The sequence below is a fragment of the Misgurnus anguillicaudatus genome, chromosome 16 (assembly GCF_027580225.2).
Source record: "Misgurnus anguillicaudatus chromosome 16, ASM2758022v2, whole genome shotgun sequence".
Lineage (NCBI taxonomy): Eukaryota > Metazoa > Chordata > Actinopteri > Cypriniformes > Cobitidae > Misgurnus > Misgurnus anguillicaudatus.
Genome location: NC_073352.2, coordinates 1,596,210 through 1,617,225, shown reverse-complemented (window position 1 = coordinate 1,617,225; position 21,016 = coordinate 1,596,210). Strand labels below are relative to the sequence as shown.

The window sequence follows — 21,016 nt, the reverse complement described above, 5'->3', positions numbered from 1 at the left end:
TGCACAACTCTGACCAAACTCTCTGCTCCTCACCAGGGGGCTTCTCGGGGGCTGCGAGCAAATCACTACGCCCAAGTAGCAGTGCTTCGCCTTCTGAGAATATAGTTCCCAGTATGTATTCGTTAAAAGATGGCTGTGTCTCATATCACCTTGCTATCTGTACACGGTGCGACCGCACAAACCACAACACACAAACGGGAAAATGTTTGTGTTATTTTGTCACGTATTGGGAGCAGTATGCTTGCTGGAGCCATTCACTTCCAGTCTTTGTGCTAAGCTAAGCTAGCAGGGGCTGCGTCAGACAGGGTTACAGCAGGCACAGAAAAATATGTATGGACCTATTCAACTCTGGGGAATACGGTGAACAAGCCAAATTCCCAAAATGTTGGCGTGTTCCTTCAATGACGGCAATTACAAAACGTTACTTTAAAATCAACAGCATTACATTCTGAACATTTTGACTCACTTTTCCATGCGCTTAAAGGTAAGCCCTCGGTTTCAAACAAACTCTCTGAGATTTTGCTCTGTCCTATTTTGTAGCACTGGATGCTCACATCTTTTACAGACCTCACATTCTCTCACTGACGCCAAGTGACCTTTGCTGATGTGAGATCTGAAGTGTCACATTACAGCGTTCACTGGGGCGGCAGTGGCTCAGTGGTTCATGTAGGTTGTCTACAAACCGGAAGGTTGGTGGTTTAATCCCCGGCTCCACCTGATCAAGTGTCGAGGTGTCTTTGAGCAAGACATCTAACCCCAGCTGCTCCTGATGAGCTGGATGGCCCCTTGCATGGCTCACACCACCGTCGGTGTATGAATGAGAGAGTGAATGGGTGAATGTGAGGCAAATTGTAAAGCGCTTTGGATGGCCATAGGTCTGTTAAAAGCTTTATAAAATGCAGTCCATTTACCACTCACTTGAGCTTTTGTCCAGGGTTTTTTGAGCGTACCCTTTCCTCTGCCAGAGACTGAAAACAAACAAGATGATAAATTGTTAACATAACTGACTACCATTTTTTTACCTTTTAACCAGAACTGGTTCCCTGCCTGAACTAATATAAAGATTTGTTTAAGTAATGTTTACTCAAATTAAGCATGACAGTGTTCAAAGTTAAGAACAGGTAAGCCAACTCATTACATGAATGAAATAAAACCCAAATTTACCACACCATTGTTTTGAGAGACATTTATGACAAGTGTTTGTTCCTTCAGATGGGTACTTCAGGCATGGTTTCCTCCTTTTCAAAGGCTCTATGGAAATGGATAGGCAAATAATTGTTTTACAATGCTTTGTCTACATATAGAAATATTATTATTATACAATTTAAGTACTCTGAAAAAGAGAGTATAAAACTCAAATGTCTGTAGACCTTTCACGACTGTTTTAAACACAGCTAATTATTTCCATTCGGGACGAAACAAATGATTGGCTTGCGCAACTATCACTCTCTCTCGCGACCATGGCACCACCCCTGTTGCTACGGGATCTGCCCACACATGCGCAAACCCGATTGATTATCCAGTGCACGGGGCACGAAATCTATGAAGAGCAAAAGTACTGCAGTGAAAGAGCATTAACTCACAGTACCTGAATATCCAGTCAACGAAGGCAAACGAGGCAAAAAAAGGAATAAACGAAGAAATCAAACGAGAGTAAATATCGCATGGCTTTTCCTCGAGTCGACGATGCGGTAGTGGTATTGTCTCCGGAGTGTAGTCCTCATCAGAGTCAACAATGCTTTCATCACGGAAACTCTTACATGCAAAACATTGTTTATGTTATGAATCTTCCACGAAATTCACCTTTATTACAGTGTAACTGATGGTAATGAAAAAACTTGTATCAATGCAACCTATTTTTAGATGTCTTATAGGCTAAATATAACTAACTTGTTCGTTACCGAATCAAACTAAATATATTTTAAACTTTTCCAGTATCGATATGCTTGCTTAATAGTGAGTACTAAAAGCCATCCTATTTGTTTATATTCATAGTGATAAAGTTAGGTGTATTATTACATGTGATTCTGACGTGATGTTACTACATGCACCGTGCTCCTTCCTCTCCGCTCGTCTGAGGTAAATGATGGTTCTCCCAGCAAAGCAGTCGCGCGTTCATGTGTTTTGGGGGCGTGGCTTTAGAAGAAACCCAGGAGGGAGGAGGTGGAGTGAATGGAAAAATGAGTCGTGAGAGGTCTACAGACACTCGATTTTATACTCTCTTTTTCTGGGTACTTACATTTTACTTATGTATTGAAATATAAAGACAGTTCAAACAAATTTGGTAAAAAGTGTTTTAGACTTTTTAGACTTAAACCTGCCTACTCTGCCTTTAAGTGAAGAGGAAAGTATTTGTTGTTAAGTTTATTTATTGAACATTTTGACTTCAACGGAATTTTTTACTGTATACTGCCAGGTTTCCTAAAAAAAGTAGAATAAAAAACTAACTTAATTTTTTTTAAGTCTAGTAATTCAGGGCTCCAGACTAACTTTTTTGTTATTAGGAGTACTTAAAAGAAGTATTTTAAAATTTTAAAATGCCTAGAAGGGGAAAAAGTCTTCTTTATGCGCGTTGCAGAAAATGACAAAGGCACGAGCGTTTGCTGACTAGTGTTGCCAGATCTTACAGGAAAAAAAAGAAAAACAGCAAACAAGAAAAATCCAATAATAAACCAAAATAAATCCAAATGCTTTATTTCAAAGATCAAAATATTCGTACAGGCATGTTTACACTTTAATAACACCAAAATCTTGATCGCTTCATGTGCCAAAAGCCATAAACGGTTAAGCACCAAAACGGTATATAAGTACAAAAAAGACGAGGACCTTGCAACACCTTAAGATGTTGGGCGCTGTGAACACAAATGCATGCAGTACACAACGCCAAGACGGAGGTTTATTGCAAAACATAATCCTGTTAAATTATTTTGGTCAAAGCTGTGAGTGTTAAGCACGCGAGGCGGCAGAAGGTGGCTATTGTTATCTCTTTGTCAATCATCACATTTTCCTGAGTTTGCAGTGTTTTCGAGGCCAATGAAACAAGTCTGACAATGTTCTGCTCTGTATGTTCTGCTTTTATATTTCACATATAAGAAATTCAACCAATGGTGAGGCTTAACGACAAAGGGTGAGGTGGTAGCCAGGAAGTATAACGCTATCTAAAATATTGCCAAAGACGGTGTTACAGGGACGCAGGAAGTATGACAAGGTTGACGCAGCGTCTCGTTCCCTTCTCAGGGAACAACAGTTACATACGTAACCCAACACGTTTTCATGTGTCAAACACAACTATGCAAAAAAGCATTTTAGAATGAATCAACAGATTACCATCTACTTGCCAAATTGCCGATGTTGCACGCCCTCTGTGAAGCCTAATGTGCAAACAGTACTGTTGTTTAAGATGCAGTTTCTGTTTTACATTGCCTAATGCAATTTTGTGTTTGGGAACTTATAGCATAGCACAGATGACAACATGTTTGCTTGAGACAGCGCAAGCTAGCACAGGTAAAGCTAAGCTACATTATAGCGATGACGCTGTAGTGAATATTCTCTCAGACCAATCAGTGACCTACAGTGTTTTCGCGTCATGTTTGGTATCAGCTCGGGTCGCTTGGTACCCAAACCGAGGTGGTACGAAAAAAAGTATTGGGTACTATGTACTGCACCCAGTGGAAAAGCTCCCAAAAGTAAGCTGACCCGACCCAAACTAAACCAAACCGTGGAGTACTATGCAATGGAAAAGCGCCATAAGTATATCTTCTGTAAGTCACACTTTCGGAAGGTTGGTCTGGACCATTCGTAAGCTCTCTCTTAGCATTGCTTGAGCGCAAAACGCTATCGCCGCCACTGTGCAGCAGTCTTTAGACATCAGCGCAGCGCAGTACAAGTCAAACTATGGTATGTTGACAATGATTTTATGTTATGGACATTTTAGGACTTATAATAATATATGTTTGCATTAGATACAGGACTTTTTATGCAGTTGACTTTATTTGGTATCAGAACTAATGAATCGAAGACGGCGCTGGTGTTGTGTCGAAGGTTGTTCCCCATTGAAGTCTGTTCCCTCTGTTTATAGCGTTTTCATCACGTTACATTTATAATTTATTTAGAAAGATTAAAGATTTGAATTGGTTATACTAAAAAGCAATAATATCATGTATTCTATTATACAATTTATTAAATATTTCATACATTTCACAGTTTTATATTATGGTATGTCTTTATTACATTATACTGTTTGTTTTAATACGTGCATACATAATAAAATTATATATTATACATATAATATGATTCATACTATAAAAATAACTGACTTACCATTAAGAACAATAAATGAAGAGTTTTGTTGCAAAACGAGATAACCACCGTTTTTTTAATTGTCCAGAAATCTCGTTTTTTGGTTGTGCATTCCAATTAACTTCAATTCAAATGCAGTTGGTTTGTTTTGATTTAAACCTTCATAACTTAAAAAATACAGCTAAGTAGCACCATAAAACAAAATAATAACATGATAACATAATAATAAACATGTTTTGACAAAAATGTAAAAAAATGGATATCTCGTTTTGCAACGAAACTCTTCAAATATAGAAATGCACACATACATCTCAGTAGCCATTAAAGCCATTTCTTGTTGTAAAGTACCTATTAGTATTAAAATGTATTACATAATTTTTAAAAGTCATTAAAGTCATTAAACCCATGTCAAGAAGCAGCACAAGTGACAAGTGGTTCGTCTACCCGTATTACTGATAATTTAATTAATAGTCTATATTTTACGGATAACTTAAACTAAGTTAAAATATATGTTACTGGAATAATTTGAGTAATGTTCCATTTCTAAAGAGCGTGTTGTCTTTTATAGCGCCGTAATGCACCTTCGCATAAAGTGGAAAATCAATCCCTGAGTGATCAATTCAAATAATTCAGCACCTTCACTTGGGACAGCGGCATCTTTAGGTCCAACTTAGAGGCAGCGTGTTAAGAAGCTTCCTAAGGGACACTTCGGGGAATACACTTAGGAACATAAACAACTTTGGTAAGATATATCTTTTTGAGTCTTCTTAGGGCGCTAAGAGTGAGCGTTATTGGGGAACCGCGCCCTGAAATCTGAAAATATTTCACTTTTTTTATATGGTTAATGAACTTAAACTGAATCAACACTGAACTGAATTAAAGGGTCATGAAACCCCAGACTACTTTGCACATCATAGAAGACAATGTTAGCATCTGAAAGCTGGTTAATTTTGAGCTTTCTGCGCTATTTTCATCTTCTGGGTTTAAAATCTACATTGTGTTGACATCACATGTGGCAAAGAACTAGTACATTGATAACGCTTCAGTGTCTATAAAATTATTCATGACACTGCGTGTTCTTATCCTATGAGAAGGCCCTTAGCTTAAAGGGGCGGTGAATTTGTCGATTTTATTGTTTTATACTGTTGTCTGATGTCTACTTATGATGTTCGCGTGGTTTTTACATTTAAAAACATCAAAAGCAATAAGTAATAGGCTATTTTGTAACATGGATTAGTGGCTGTCTGGAGAAATGGTTTGTTTGAAGGGGCAGGCCGCACTGAAGACCTGGACGTAACGCCCACTGCTATGATTGGACAGCTTCATTCCCCGTCATTACATGTGGGGAAATGTTTTAAAAACGTTAATGTGTAAAAATAACAGCCGAACACAAATATGTTTGAGCCACAAAAGATTCTGGGTGCTAAAAATGATACACATAAATGACAATACGTATAGTAAAGTAGAAACAAAAATTTAAACTCGACGTGACTAAATTACCGTATACAACACAGTAAGCGTGCATTAGAATCTAAACTGCGGCTGATAAATCCTTATCAATAACTTTGCATATTTCTTGTGTGCTTGTGAGGTTGCTCTGACATACACGTAACGTTACATACCACAGTTATATGATAAAAAAGCTTTGTGGAGTGTTTGACCTTTCAAACGCAACTCGCCTAAATTACCGTATACAACACAGTAAGCGGGCATCAGAAACTGCGGCTGATAAATCCTTCTTTATCACTAACTTTGTATATTTCTACCGTTAAATTACAGTTGTGTTGTTAAGTGTTGTACCTTTATTAATCGTTTAATGTTTTTAGTACATTAAAACAGTCAAACATACGTGTTTAGACACGGATGTTACAACAGACATATCAAGCGATCTCTTCTAACAAAGCAATAGTGAAACGCAGTAACTTAAATAAACTTAATGTGTATACTGCTGTGTCATTTTTGTCAGATCCAATATTAGTGGTGTTTTTAATCACAGTCTCTCTGCAAATCCAGCATCGACTTCTTTACAAATGAATCCGTGTACACAACAAACACTCCCCACGCGAGCTGGAACTTTTTCAAAAACAAACTTTATCCACGCATTCCTAATGTTGAGCCTCCGTTATCCAGCGTCTGTGTTATTCCCATGGACGGTTCTTCCACAACCGAAAATGCGTTTCCATGGTTACTTTAGATCACCGTGTCAAAATAAAAGTCTCTAAGAAAAAATGTATTTAAAAGTCATTTTGGTTACATTTGGCAATCTTTAAAGACATGTTTACTTATTGTTGAGACACACGTGTCACGCGAAGCTGTGGGAGGGGCTACAAAAGTGTATTTGGCTATGGGGAGGTGCTTCAATTCTACTTTGACGTCATATTTTTTGGAATTCCACACTCGCTTGTAATACTGGCTTGGTGCCAAAAACTGTTATATTTCAGTAGCACATTTCAGTTCTGAAACTTGCAGAATGTTCATTTAAGTATGATGACCTCTTATATAACAAATTATCAAGTTAAAATTAAGTATTTGATTCACCGCTCCTTTAATTATTCACAACAGCATGTTATGACAGACGCTTTAGACTGTGAGATCACATACATTAACTGAGAGAAACGTTCATGAATCGAAAGAGAATGTTTGTTTTTGCTTTGTAATAAGAGTTCGGCACAAATGTTATTCATTCATTTTAGTGAGTGATTTTTACAACTCCTTGACACAACCCGTCAAAAGGCTTATATAAATGCCACAGAATAAGCCTTAGATTATCACACTGCAACAGTGGTTTTATCTATACGTTTTCAATGCAGAGTGCCAATGGCTGTGCATTTATTGTGTTTTTAACTCAATGGAAGCGAATTGAAACTGTCTGAATCCTAAGTTGTCTGTCTGTCTCCCCTCTTTCCCCTCCTTTCTGCATGGCACCATGTCCACTTTTTAGTTTTTTTAGCATAGCTTAGCATAATCCATTGAATCTGAACAGACCATTTAGCATCGTGCTAAAAATAACCAAAGAGTTTCAATATTCAATATTTTTCCTTAAAAATTAACTAAGTATTTTAATTTAGACTTCGTGGACTCTGTTTTATTTTTTTTTAAAGGAATTTTCTTACCATCATTGCCACTGCCTGGCCTTCTAGCTTCCTGCTGGGATCTTACCATTATTACCTTGAGGGGAAAAAACAAGTTCATGAAAGACATAGAGGATAAAGATATTAGTGATGAGCTAATTTTCAAAACCAGTATTGAAGTCGCTTTTGAATGAGCTGGGAAACTGATTGAGATAAACCAGAATTCTATTTTTTGACAAAAATCATTTACACAAATTCAGGCACTGCTCAAAAGCCTGTCAAGTGCTTTTCAGAGAATAGCGCAGACGTGCTTCACATCGTGAGCAGGCACGCGTGCCACACGGCTGAAGTGAGAGAAAGACGTGGTTCTTGCAAATGTAATGCAAGTTAGCTGGTGCAGGGCTTGACATTAACTTTTTGAGGAACTTGTTCTTCGGAGTAAATTTATGTTTCACTTGTCAATGCACAAAAGTCACTTGTCCGGGTAAAGATTTATAATATAATGTATTTTTTGTGTTTTGCTAATCAGTGGCGGAGCCAGGGATTTTTCATAGGGGTGGCCAGGCAGGTGCCAGTTACTCTGGGGTGGCACATAAAATCTCTATCATGCAACCTTAAAATACTATTAAGTATTATAGGTGCAATAATCACAATGATGTATAACATACAATTTTTACTTTCTACAATTTTAATTAAAATGAATTGAGATTAACATACAATTTATAGTCATAATTCAACCTAATTTTTTTTTACTATTTAATCAAATAAAACTTTTGAAATTTACTTTGAAACCAGAATTTATATCTCCAATTGCTGAAAAAACAATAGAGACCAGAAAATCACGTGAATTTTGTAGGCCACTGAAATGTATTTTACTAAGATTCATTTGGCTGCTTCTTGCTACTCTTTCTGAAGAATGATGCTATATCTGCTGCTGCCTTTCTCTTCATTTTTTCCCACATTTCAATGATCTGACATTAAAACACTAAAGCAAAACATTAAAACATTACCATGTTTTAAAAAACTTATTAGGGTAAATGTATCTAGATTATCTGTTATATATAAAATAAATTTTAAACCTAGCATTTACGCTGTAATGTTTGTGTGGGATTTTTAATGTACAGTGACGAACTCTGTCAGATTCAGATCAGCTGTCGCGCAGCACACACACATAGGCGCACTGAAAGAGAGATTCTCATTATAAAACAGATTCTTAAACAAGATTTCAAGCCCATTATGTGTTTTTACCAAACTTTAGAAGTGATAAAATACGGACTTAAATCGGCTTTTTTGACACACAGTGATGAAAATGCGGTTTCAAAATCATTTATATTCACACCGGAGCCTGAAGAAACATCACTCTCCACTCCATGCCGTCTCGCTCCTCCATGTTCGGTGATCAGGTTTCATGCGCGTGCAGCTTTTTAGTAACAACATAAGGTGTAAACGTGCGTTTGTGTGTTTGTCGGTGCACTGCGCTCTCTGTTCAATATTCCGCTCGGTGTTTGCGCTGCGCGTTCTGCTCTGTCGTTAACGGCACATAACGTTAAGTAACATTGTTTGAAATTTAACTTCTCCAGTCGGACAACTAATTAGGGCCCGAGCACACCGGGGTGTGAGGACCCTATTGTTCTTCAAGGAGTTATTATGATTATTTTTTTCTTTTTCTCCGACTTCAGCAGGACTTTAGAGGGCCTAAACATACTCGAAAACTCATGAAATTTTGCACAGATGTCAAGAGTGATGAAAATGTACATGTGGTGTAGGCTTTAGAATTAGGCGTGAGAAAATGGCTCTATAGCGCCACCTACAAATTTTCAACGAAGCAGCCCTCGGACTGTGTTTGACGTACAATTACGAAATTCGGTACGCGTCTGTAGCATGACAAGACCTACAAAAAAGTCTCTTGGAGCGAAGCCGTAAACCAAACAGGAAGTCAGCTATTCGGAGTTATTTTTGTGATTTGGGCGCATTTTTTGTCATTTCCAGACGTCATACTTTAACTAACTCCTCCTACAGTTTTCGTCGGATCATCTTCATATTTGGTGAGTGTCATCTTAAGGCCTTTGTGATGCTAAATTGCGAAGGATTTGACTCTACGTAAAAATTTGTGTCGGTTCTGGCCCGACAAAGTTTGATGTTTTCCAATGAAACAGGAAGTTGCTGGAACTCATGCATACAATGTCCGATCTGTCCCAAATTTCACTTGATTGCTAAGAGTCCTGACCTGAACACATCTACATAACAATTTTCATTTATAGCCATAGCGCCACCAGCTGGCAACCTGAAGGAACATGTTTTAGCACCACTTTCAAATATTGAATGAAGCAGCCCTTGGACTGTGTTTAACTTACATGTACGAATTTCGGTATGCTCATGTATTATTACAAGCCCTACAAAAAAGTCTCTTGGAGCAATGCCCTAAACCAAACAGGAAGTCAGCTATTTTGAATTATTTCTCAGATTTTGGCTCAGTTTTTCTCATTTCCAGCAGTCATACTTTAACTAACTCCTCCTACAGTTTTCGTCGGATCATCATCATATTTGGCGAGTCTCATCTTAAGGCCTTTGTGATGCTAAATTGCGAAGGATTTGATTCTATATTAAAATTTGTGTCTATTTCGGCCAGCCAAAGTTTGATGTTTCGCTATGAAACAGGTTGCTGGAACTCAGGCATACAGTGTCCGATCTGTCCCAAACTTCACATGATTGCTAAGATTCATGACCTGAACACATCTACATGTCAATAGTCACTTATGGTTATAGCGCCACCAGCTGGCAACAGGAAGTGACATGTTTACAATGATTATCCAATGTCTGATCTGTCCCAAACTTCACATGATTAATAAGAGTCCTGGACTGAACACATCTACATGTCAATAGTCACTTATGGTTATAGCGCCACCAGCTGGCAACAGGAAGTGACATGTTTACAATGATTATCCAATGTCTGATCTGTCCCAAACTTCACATGATTAATAAGAGTCCTGGACTGAACACATCTACATGTCAATAGTCACTTATGGTTATAGCGCCACCAGCTGGCAACAGGAAGTGACATGTTTACAATGATTATCCAATGTCTGATCTGTCCCAAACGTCACATGATTAATAAGAGTCCTGGACTGAACACATCTACATGTCAATAGTCACTTATGGTTATAGCGCCACCAGCTGGCAACAGGAAGTGACATGTTTACACTGATTATGCAATGTCCGATCTTTCCCTTACTTCACATTATTAATAAGAGTCCTGGACTGAACACATCTACATGTCAATAGTCACTTATGGTTATAGCGCCACCAGCTGGCAACAGGAAGTGACATGTTTACACTGATTATGCAATGTCTGATCTTTCCCTTACCTCACATTATTAATAAGAGTCCTGGACTGAATACATCTACATGTCAATAGTCACTTATGGTTATAGCTCCACCAGCTGACAACAGGAAGTGACATGTTTACACTGATTATGCAATGTCTGATCTGTCCCAAACTTCACATGATTAATAAGAGTCCTGGACTGAATACATCTACATGTCAATAGTCACTTATGGTTATAGCGCCACCAGCTGTCAACAGGAAGTGACATGTTTACACTGATTATGCAATGTCTGATCTTTCCCTTACCTCACATTATTAATAAGAGTCCTGGACTGAACACATCTACATGTCAATAGTCACTTATGGTTATAGCTCCACCAGCTGACAACAGGAAGTGACATGTTTACACTGATTATGCAATGTCTGATCTGTCCCAAACTTCACATGATTAATAAGAGTCCTGGACTGAATACATCTACATGTCAATAGTCACTTATGGTTATAGCGCCACCAGCTGACAACAGGAAGTGACATGTTTACACTGATTATGCAATGACCGATCTTTCCCTAACTTTACATGATTAATAAGAGTCCTGGACTGAACACATCTACATGTCAATAGTCACCAGTGTTGGGCAAGTTACTAAAAAATTAGTAATTCGTTACAGTTACTAATTACTTATTTTAAAAGTAACTGAATTACTCTACCGGTTACTGTATATCAAAAGTAATTAGTTACTTAGAAAAGTAACTTTTAAGTTACTTGTATGTCTGCTTTTTAAATGTAAATATGAACAGTACTGAACAGTCAAACAGTAAAATGATATGGATGGGCTATTTTACACGTAAGACTCTAATATATCACATACTGTAGGAGCCTATTTTGCTTTAGATTCAACCTTTGAATATTTTTGTTAGAAATTATCTTAATATGTAAACTTAGTTTATTTATGTATATCATTTAGACCATTTAGACAAATATTCTGCATGTTTACAAAAATATAAAATGTGTTAAAATTGTGTAGTGTCTCTTTAAAAATTTGGAGACAATTGTGTCAACATGTCAAATTTTGTAAAATAAATTATAATTTTTCTGATTTCATATTTATTTTCTTAAGTTAGAAACGTCTCCGCTGTGTCCTGCTGACAGGCACGTTGCGCGTGCAGCAGATGAGGCAAATTATGGGTCCTCCGAAGGTTAGACCGTCTCATTTCAGTTCTCTTTGCGAACTTCTGAGCGCCTTGAATGGCAGAGTGCTCACCTTTTATTGCATGCTTAGTAGGGTGCAGCCCTTGAATTGGAACACAGCTTGTGAAGCTTGCCGCAGGGACTGCGCTCTTTGGTCATATATTGTTTGTTTTCTGTTGGATTTAAATGATACACAGGATTAAAGGAAGATATTTATTCAGAAAACGGAGTAGGCTACGTGGATTGTTTTGTCGGACGGACACAGAGCGAGTGGATTGTTTTGTCAGACGGACACAGAGCGAGTGGATTTTTTGTTCGGATACGGAGAGACTGAAACTAAAACTAAAAGCAAGCTCACACATACTATGGAGTTTTAACACGGGTGTACACCGCAGTGTGAATATTTTAGTGGAAACAACAATCGCGGATCGTTCTCTTCCATGAAGCCGATGTAAACATCTAAGAATATATGAACATTTCTTAGATTTATTACCTTTGTGGACTACAAATGCAAGTTGATGTCATACTGCGATTGCTTGGTGAAGATAATTTACAAACATGAGACCGGATGGATTATGACTTGCGCACAATTTTTAAACAAAGGTATGTTGTCCCGTTTAGATTTTTCATGTTCATTCTATATGCACTGTCAGCTATGATGAAGTGTAATGAATCATTGCGCCGCCAACTACGGTCCTGCGACGTCAGATATGTCTTGTCTATTTTTTACAAAATAGAGTAACGCGAGTAACGAACTCATTTAAATTTCAGTAATTGTAATTGCGTTACTTGATTTTAAAAAATTGTGGAGTTACAGTAACGCGTTACTCCCATCACTGATAGTCACTTATGATGCCAATAGTCAGTTACGGTCATAGCGCCACCAGCTGGTAACAGGAAGTAACATGTTTACAATGATAATGCAATGTCGGATTTGTCCCAAACTTCACATGATTGATAAGAGTCCTGGACAGAACACATCTACGTGCCAATATTTACATGTAGTCACTCATACTCACACACACTCGCTCACTCACTCTCTCTCTCTCTCTCTCATGCTATCTTACACGATGCTACCTCGCTGTCATTTGTAATTAGCAACAGGAAATGTGGCACATTATACTACACTTTCAAATGGTTCACCTATGTTTACATGCTTAAATGCCTATTTACTACTGTTCCCTTTAATTCTTATGCCACGGCGTGGCGGTGTCAGGTGTGCGAGGGCCCTTCCATCACTGCTTGCAGTTTTAATTTTCTCTTACACTTGTCCTTCAAAAAATCCACTTGTCCCAGACAAGCCTTAATGTCGAGCCCTGTGGTGATTTTGTTGTTTGAGCAACCTAGCTAGGCGGCACGTGCCTGATTCGCTCTTGCTCACGTTATTTATGTGCATTATTTACATGCTACAGTAGCTACACTCCTTTAAGATAATATAATGTTCTACAAAATCTGCTTCAGTTTGTGTTTATTAACCCTTAAGTTTCACTTCATCACGCAGCTATTCCCGTTAGAGGTATCTGTTAAAAACATTTAATTCATTAATAATCTAGTATGTGTTCATTTTCTGTCAGTTTCTTCAAAATTAAGTTTTATTTTCCTTTTCATCATGACGTGTACCCTTTGATTACCACGTCCATGGAATTCTACACCTCTGCTAATTTGGCTGGTAACACTTTATTTCGATAGTCCACTTTAGAAATTTTACTAATTATAAGTAACTTTGCAACTACTTATCAACTACCAATCTTTAGAGAATTAGTAGACTGTCTGCTTAATATCTACTAACACTTTATTGTGATTATATCTCCTCAGACATTTAACTGTCTACAACAGGGGTTTTCAAACCTGTCCTGGAGGACCACAAGTACTGCACATTTTGTGTGTTTACCTTTTGTGACACACCTCATTCAGTTACCTTACACACCCAGTTCAGGTCTTACAGTCTCTACTAATGAGCTGAAGATTTAAACCAGGTGTGTCTAATGACGGAGACATGCAAATTGTGCAGTACTACTGGTCCTCCAGGACAGGTTTGAAAACCCCTGGTCTACAAGTATCTTTGCAGGTGCATGTCAACTTATTCCACTAACCCTAACATCTTTCCTAACCCTTACAGTCTACTAATACTTTAATGACAGTTAGTTGATGTATAGTTGCAAATTAATGAAAGTTAGTTGACATGAAGTTGCAAAGTTATTTATACAGTTGAAAAAAAAGTATGTGAACCCTTTGGGCTTACTTGGATTTCTTCATAAATTGGTCATAAAATGTGTTCTGATCTTCATCTAAGTCACAACAATAGAGAAAAACAGTCTGCTTAAACTAATACCGCACAAACATTATATGTTTTCATAGTGCAGGGTGGAAAAAGTATGTGAAACCCTAGGCTAATGAGTTCTCCAAGAGCTAATTGGAGCCAGGAGTCAGCCAACCTGGGGTCCAATCAATGTGATGAGATTGGATGTGCTGATTAAAGCTGCCCTGTCCAATAAAAAACACACACCAGTTTTGAGTTTGCTGTTCTGAAGAAGCATTGTCTGATGTGAACCATGCCTCGCACAAAAGAGCTCTCAGAAGACCTACGATCAAGAATTGTTAACTTCCATAAAGCTGGAAAGGGCTACAAAAGTATATCTAAAAGCCTTGATGTCCATGTGTCCACGGTAAGACAGATTGTCTACAAATGGAGAAAGTTCAGCACTGTTGCTACACTCCCTAGACGTGGTCGTCCTGTAAAGATGACTGCAAGAGCACAGCACAGAATGCTCAATGAAGTGAAGAAGAATCCTGGAGTGTCAGCTAAAGACTTACAGAAATCTCTGGCACATGCTAACATTTTTGTTGACAAATCTACAATAAGGAAAACATTAAACAAGAATGGACTTCATGGGAGGACACCACGGAGGAAGCCACTGCTGTCCAAAAAAACATTGCAGCACGTTTGAAGTTTGCAAAAGAGCACCTGGATGTTCCACAGCACTACTGGCAAAACATTCTGTGGACAGATGAAACCAAAATTGAGTTGTTTGGAAAGAACACACAATGCTATGTGTGGAGAACAAAAGGCACAGCACACCAACATCAAAACCTCATCCCAACTGTGAAATATGGTGGAGGGGCCATCATGGTTTGGGGCTGCTTTGCTGCCTCAGGCCCTGGACAGAGTACTGTCATCGATGGAAAAATGAATTCCAAAGTTTATCAAGACATTTTGCAGAAAAACTTAAGACCAACTGAAGCTTAACAGAGGATGGACGATGCAACAGGACAACGACGCAAAGCATAGAAGTAAATCAACAACAGAATGGCTTCAACAGATGAAAGTACGCCTTCTGGAGTGGCCCAGTCAGAGTCCTGACCTCAACCCCATTGAGATGCTGTGGCATGACCTCAAGAGAGCGATTCACACCAGACATCCCAAGAATATTGCTGAACTGAAACACTTTTGTAAAAAGGAATGGTCCAAAACTTCTCCTGACCATTGTGCAGGTCTGATCTGCAACTATAGGAAATGTTTGGTTGAGGTTATTGCTGCCAAAGGAGGGTCAACCAGTTATTAAACCCAAGGGTTCGCGTGCTTTTTCCACCCTGCACTATGAATGTTTACATGTTGTGTTCAATAAAAACATGAAAACGTATAATTTTTGTGCGGTATTAGTTTAAGCAGACTGTGTTTCTCTATTGTTGTGACTTAGATGAAGATCAGAACACATTTTATAACCAATTTATGAAGAAATCCAAGTAAGCTCAAAGGGTTCATAAACCTTTTCTTTCAACTGTACTTAGTAAAATAAAGTGTAACCATTTGGTTAATTATCTGAACCTGCTCCTCCTTAACTTTGTTAATAAAACATCATAAAGTAATTCCTCAAATAAAGACCGGTATTCAAATAAACGCCGGGCCTCTGATGGTGGCCGGGGGCGTGGACATCGTGGACAAATAAATCCCAGTCTCAAATTAATGCCAGGGACAAATTAGTGTGAATACCTGCAATCTCCTAAATGCATTTAAGTTCATCATTATGCACAGCTGCTAATAGATGGCAGTAGCTAAATTGGATGGGTCTTATTTAATGCTAGTGAAGGAGTTTTTAAAGGACAAGTTCGGTATTTTACACTTAAAGCCCTGTTTTCAGATTGTTTATGATGAAATAGAACGTTTTTGACTGAAATTTGGACATATGATGCTGGGCCGAGAATTTTAGGGTGTTTTTTGTATCATGATCCCCACCTCTACAATGGCTGCATAGGTGCACTGGAACAATCCTTCCTAAAATGCATTAAATGAAAGTAAACGAAAGTTTAATGCATTTTAGGAAGGATTGTTCCTGTGCACCTTTACACCCATTGTAGAGGTGGGGGTGATACAACAAACACCCGAAAATTCTCGGCCCAGCATCATATCTCCAAATTTCAGTCAAAACCGTTCTATTTCACAAATTTGACAAAATTATTAACAAACCTCTTTAAGAGATGTGACTTCACTTCCTGAAGCGACAGGCTCATGGACGAGCTGGAAGACCAAAAGAAATTAGCTATAATGTGACTTAGCAGTAGACTATAAGTTTACAACATTTGTGTGTGTTTACTCATGGTTTATGAGGACACATGTGACTATTGTACATGACTCAGCAAGTAGACTATAACTTTACAAACTTGTGTGTGTTTATTCATGGTTTATGAGGACACATGTGACTATTGTACTTGACTCAGCAGTAGACTGTAACTTTACAACACTTGTGTGTGTTTACTCATGGTTTATGAGGACACATGTGACTATTGTACTTGACTCAGCAGTAGACTATAACTTTACAACACTTGTGTGTGTTTACTCATGGTTTATGAGGACACATGTGACTATTGTACTTGACTCAGCAGTAGACTGTAACTTTACAACACTTGTGTGTGTTTACTCATGGTTTATGAGGACACATGTGACTATTGTACTTGACTCAGCAGTAGACTATAACTTTACAACACTTGTGTGTGTTTACTCATGGTTTATGAGGACACATGTGACTATTGTACATGACTCAACAAGTAGACTATAACTTTACAAACTTGTGTGTGTTTATTCATGGTTTATGAGGACACATGTGACTATTGTACTTGACTCAGCAGTAGACTGTAACTTTACAACACTTGTGTGTGTTTACTCATGGTTTATGAGGACACATGTGACTATTGTACTTGACTCAGCAGTAGACTATAACTTTACAACACTTGTGTTTGTTTACTCATGGTTTATGAGGACACATGTGACTATTGTACTTGACTCAGCAGTAGACTATAACTTTACAAACTTGTGTGTGTTTACTCATGGTTTATGAGGACACATGTGACTATTGTACTTGACTCAGCGGTAGACTAGTGTTGGGCGATATGCCCTTTTTTCAGATCGTCCTATCGTCAGCCTGTGAGATCGGCGATACACGATATTATCGGGGGGCGGAGCAGTAGTTTACTCATTTTTTATTTGTTAATTTTTTACTCATCATAACAAGTCACTTGATGGGTGTACAAAAAAAACAAGAGCAATGACCGCAACCTTCTTAAACCTGATGCCATTAATGCGAGCGCGTCGACATCAAAACCCTATCAATCATGATTACTTAATAACTGTAAAAACATGCATCTGCGCACGCACACACACGTGCGCGCACATACAAACAATTCAATGCATTGGTTTAGTGCTGTTGCAGAAGGCTACACGTGTCAAGCAGTGGTGCTCTCAGATGAGACTTTAAACGCATCGGTCCAGCGGAACGCGATCATATTTTAAACACAATCATATATTAAACACGAGGGACGTGTTGCTACAACTCATTGAAATGCATATCATAAACAGGATTAATACCTAATCATCTGACTTCGGACAGAGCGCAGCTTTCTGCACGTAAGCGAGAGTGAGAGAGAGGCGCTAATATGCAGCGGGTCATATTTTAACCTGTTAACCTTTTTTTGTTTTCTGAACCCCCCCACAAAAAATGTCATAGCTAAACTAAAATAGATACAGTTTATGAAGTCTTTGCACTAAAAGCATAAGTTTGGTCTCATTTGAAAGCAGACACTTGGAAGTTTATTAAGAGGTGAACATTAGTTACTGTCATAATGAAAAAAGTTGTTATAGAGAGCTTAAATTATACTTGTTTATTAACTCCACCAAACATTTATGAAATATTGTTATGAAAAACTAAATAAATGGCCTTGGAGCAATCTAGAAATGCTCTGCAGATAAAGCCACAGGTCTGACCATGTTCTGTTTTAAATCTGAAGATGATACCTCTAAAACTCTGTATTTTATTAAATGTTTTTTAGACCCATGTCATGTAAATGTATTTAGAGAAAACAGCAAAAATGCTAAGCTAATGTTTGTTTATTTATATCTCAAAACATCCTTTCAGTTTATTGTCCTATTGCTCCGGGTTTTAAACAGACTCATTAAATAAGCATCCGAATGAGTCATTAACAACTTTTAATCCGGGATATGGCTGTCTAAATGTTTATTTTATTATTATTATTATTAATTACTCATACATTCTATTTAGTGTTTTATTTCCTCCTTTTGTCTCAATTCACTTTCTTTTTATTAAATTCCTTTCTTACAAAAAGAAACTTACCTTAAAGAAGCTTTACCAGTCGAAATTATTCCTAGAAACATATATCTCATATCTCCAGACAGCAGATGTTTACAGAACAGCTAGTACGTTAGCTTAGCATACCATCAAAACACGACAAATAAAAGCATTTATAATAAAACTCACTTTATAACATCAAAAGTCGAGTGCTTAAACAATCATGCGTGATCTGATGTGGCTTTGGATCATAAAATAAGACCGAAAATAAACAGTTTTATGCTATTTATGCTGTTAGCTTAGCATAGCATTATAATATATAGTACTGTTATGAAAATACCAGACATAGCGTTAAAAATACAGACAAACCATATATAATCTTAATCGTGTTTATTGTCTCCATGGTTTTAAAACATCAAAACATCTTTATTTGCATGTTATTATAAAAACCGCGATCGCTCGTTGCAGGTCACTGTTCAAGTTCACGTCTGACTGACAGCTGCTGCTGAGCTCTGACGTCTGATTATTTCTCAGAAAGTTTCATATTGAGACTTTAGCGCCCTCCGGCTTCACGTATGAATGAAACAAACTGAGTGGGAATGACTGCAGACTCAAACTTGCTCATATCGCCATTTTTGGAATAAAAATGGGTGAAATATTACCCCCCCTGCAGAAATTTGAAGTAAACATATAAAATTGAAGTAATATTTCTCCAAATATGCATACTTTGAATTAAAAGCCCCGATGGATGTTGTTTTATCGAGTGCTTTCATGACGATCACGGAGGAGTATTTTTATCAATGAGTGCGGCTGAGGGTTATATTTCAAATTAAAGGTATGTACCGTTTTTCATTTTCATAACGTCTGACAAAAATGAAGAAATTACTATTACTAGGATTCTCAGATTAAAATAAAGGTCAAAAACTAAATCTTAAATCAAAACACTTTTTAATGATGTATAGTTGTTTAATGTAAGTACATTTAAACTAACAGTAATTTAAATTATGTAAATAAATAGCTCTTCAGTACATCCACGTCCTCGCGCAGGTTATCAAGTTAAACAAAAAGTAAAGTTTGCCTCAGCTCGCATGAAACGCATTAAACTGAACAAATACATAAGGATTACTACTTTAGTTTATGTTTAGACTTCGGACAGACGCGAGAGCGCGTGCACGTACACGATATTATCGTCTATCGGCACAACCCTACGGTAGACTATAAGTTTACAAGACTTGTGTGTGTTTACTCATGGTTTATGAGGACACATGTGACTATTGTACTTGACTCAGCGGTAGACTATAAGTTTACAAGACTTGTGTGTGTTTACTCATGGTTTATGAGGACACATGTGACTATTGTACTTGACTCAGCGGTAGACTGTAACTTTACAACACTTGTGTGTGTGTACTCATGGTTTATGAGGACACATGTGACTATTGTACTTGACTCAGCGGTAGACTATAAGTTTACAAGACTTGTGTGTGTTTACTCATGGTTTATGAGGACACATGTGACTATTGTGCTTGACTCAGCGGTAGACTATAAGTTTACAAGACTTGTGTGTGTGTACTCATGGTTTATGAGGACACATGTGACTATTGAACGTGACTCAGCAGTAGACTATAACTTTACAACACTTGTGTGTGTTTACTCATGGTTTATGAGGACACATGTGACTATTGTACGTGACTCAGCGGTAGACTATAACTTTACAACATTTGTGTGTGTTTACTCATGGTTTATGAGGACACATGTGACTATTGTACTTGACTCAGCGGTAGACTATAAGTTTACAACACTTGTGTGTGTGTACTCATGGTTTATGAGGACACATGTGACTATTGTACTTGACTCAGCAGTAGACTATAACTTTACAACACTTGTGTGTGTTTACTCATGGTTTATGAGGACACATGTGACTATTGTACGTGACTCAGCGGTAGACTATAACTTTACAACACTTGTGTGTGTGTACTCATGGTTTATGAGGACACATGTGACTATTGTACTTGACTCAGCGGTAGACTATAACTTTACAACACTTGTGTGTGTGTACTCATGGTTTATGAGGACACATGTGACTATTGTACTTGACTCAGCAGTAGACTATAACTTTACAACACTTGTGTGTGTTTACTCATGGTTTATGAGGACACATGTGACTATTGTACGTGACTCAGCAGTAGACTATAACTTTACAACACTTGTGTGTGTTTACTCATGGTTTATGAGGACACATGTGACTATTGTACGTGACTCAGCAGTAGACTTTAACTTTACAACACTTGTGTGTGTTTACTCATGGTTTATGAGGACACATGTGACTATTGTACGTGACTCAGCAGTAGACTTTAACTTTACAACACTTGTGTGTGTTAACTCATGGTTTATGAGGACACATGTGACTATTGTACTTGACTCAGCAGTAGACCATAACTTTACAACATGTGTGCGTGTTTACTCATGGTTTATGAGGACACAAGCCTTTCCGTATACTGTTAACACACAGGTGTTTTAACATGTTAACTGCGGAATCACATTTAGTAGGAATTAG

At 37.8% G+C, this 21,016-nt stretch overlaps 1 long non-coding RNA gene across 2 annotated transcripts; it reads right to left on the bottom strand.

Moving 5' to 3' along the window:
• Window positions 1-275: 275 nt before the first annotated feature.
• Window positions 276-16,409, bottom strand: LOC141350003 (uncharacterized). Of its 2 annotated transcripts, XR_012357856.1 has the most exons (4): window positions 16,350-16,409; window positions 7,413-7,467; window positions 1,170-1,251; window positions 276-968 (listed from the first exon to the last, which is right to left on the bottom strand). It is a non-coding gene; the product is annotated as an uncharacterized lncRNA (long non-coding RNA). The 2 variants fall into 2 exon arrangements; XR_012357855.1 differs by having other exon boundaries at window positions 276-1,251.
• Window positions 16,410-21,016: the final 4,607 nt, after the last annotated feature.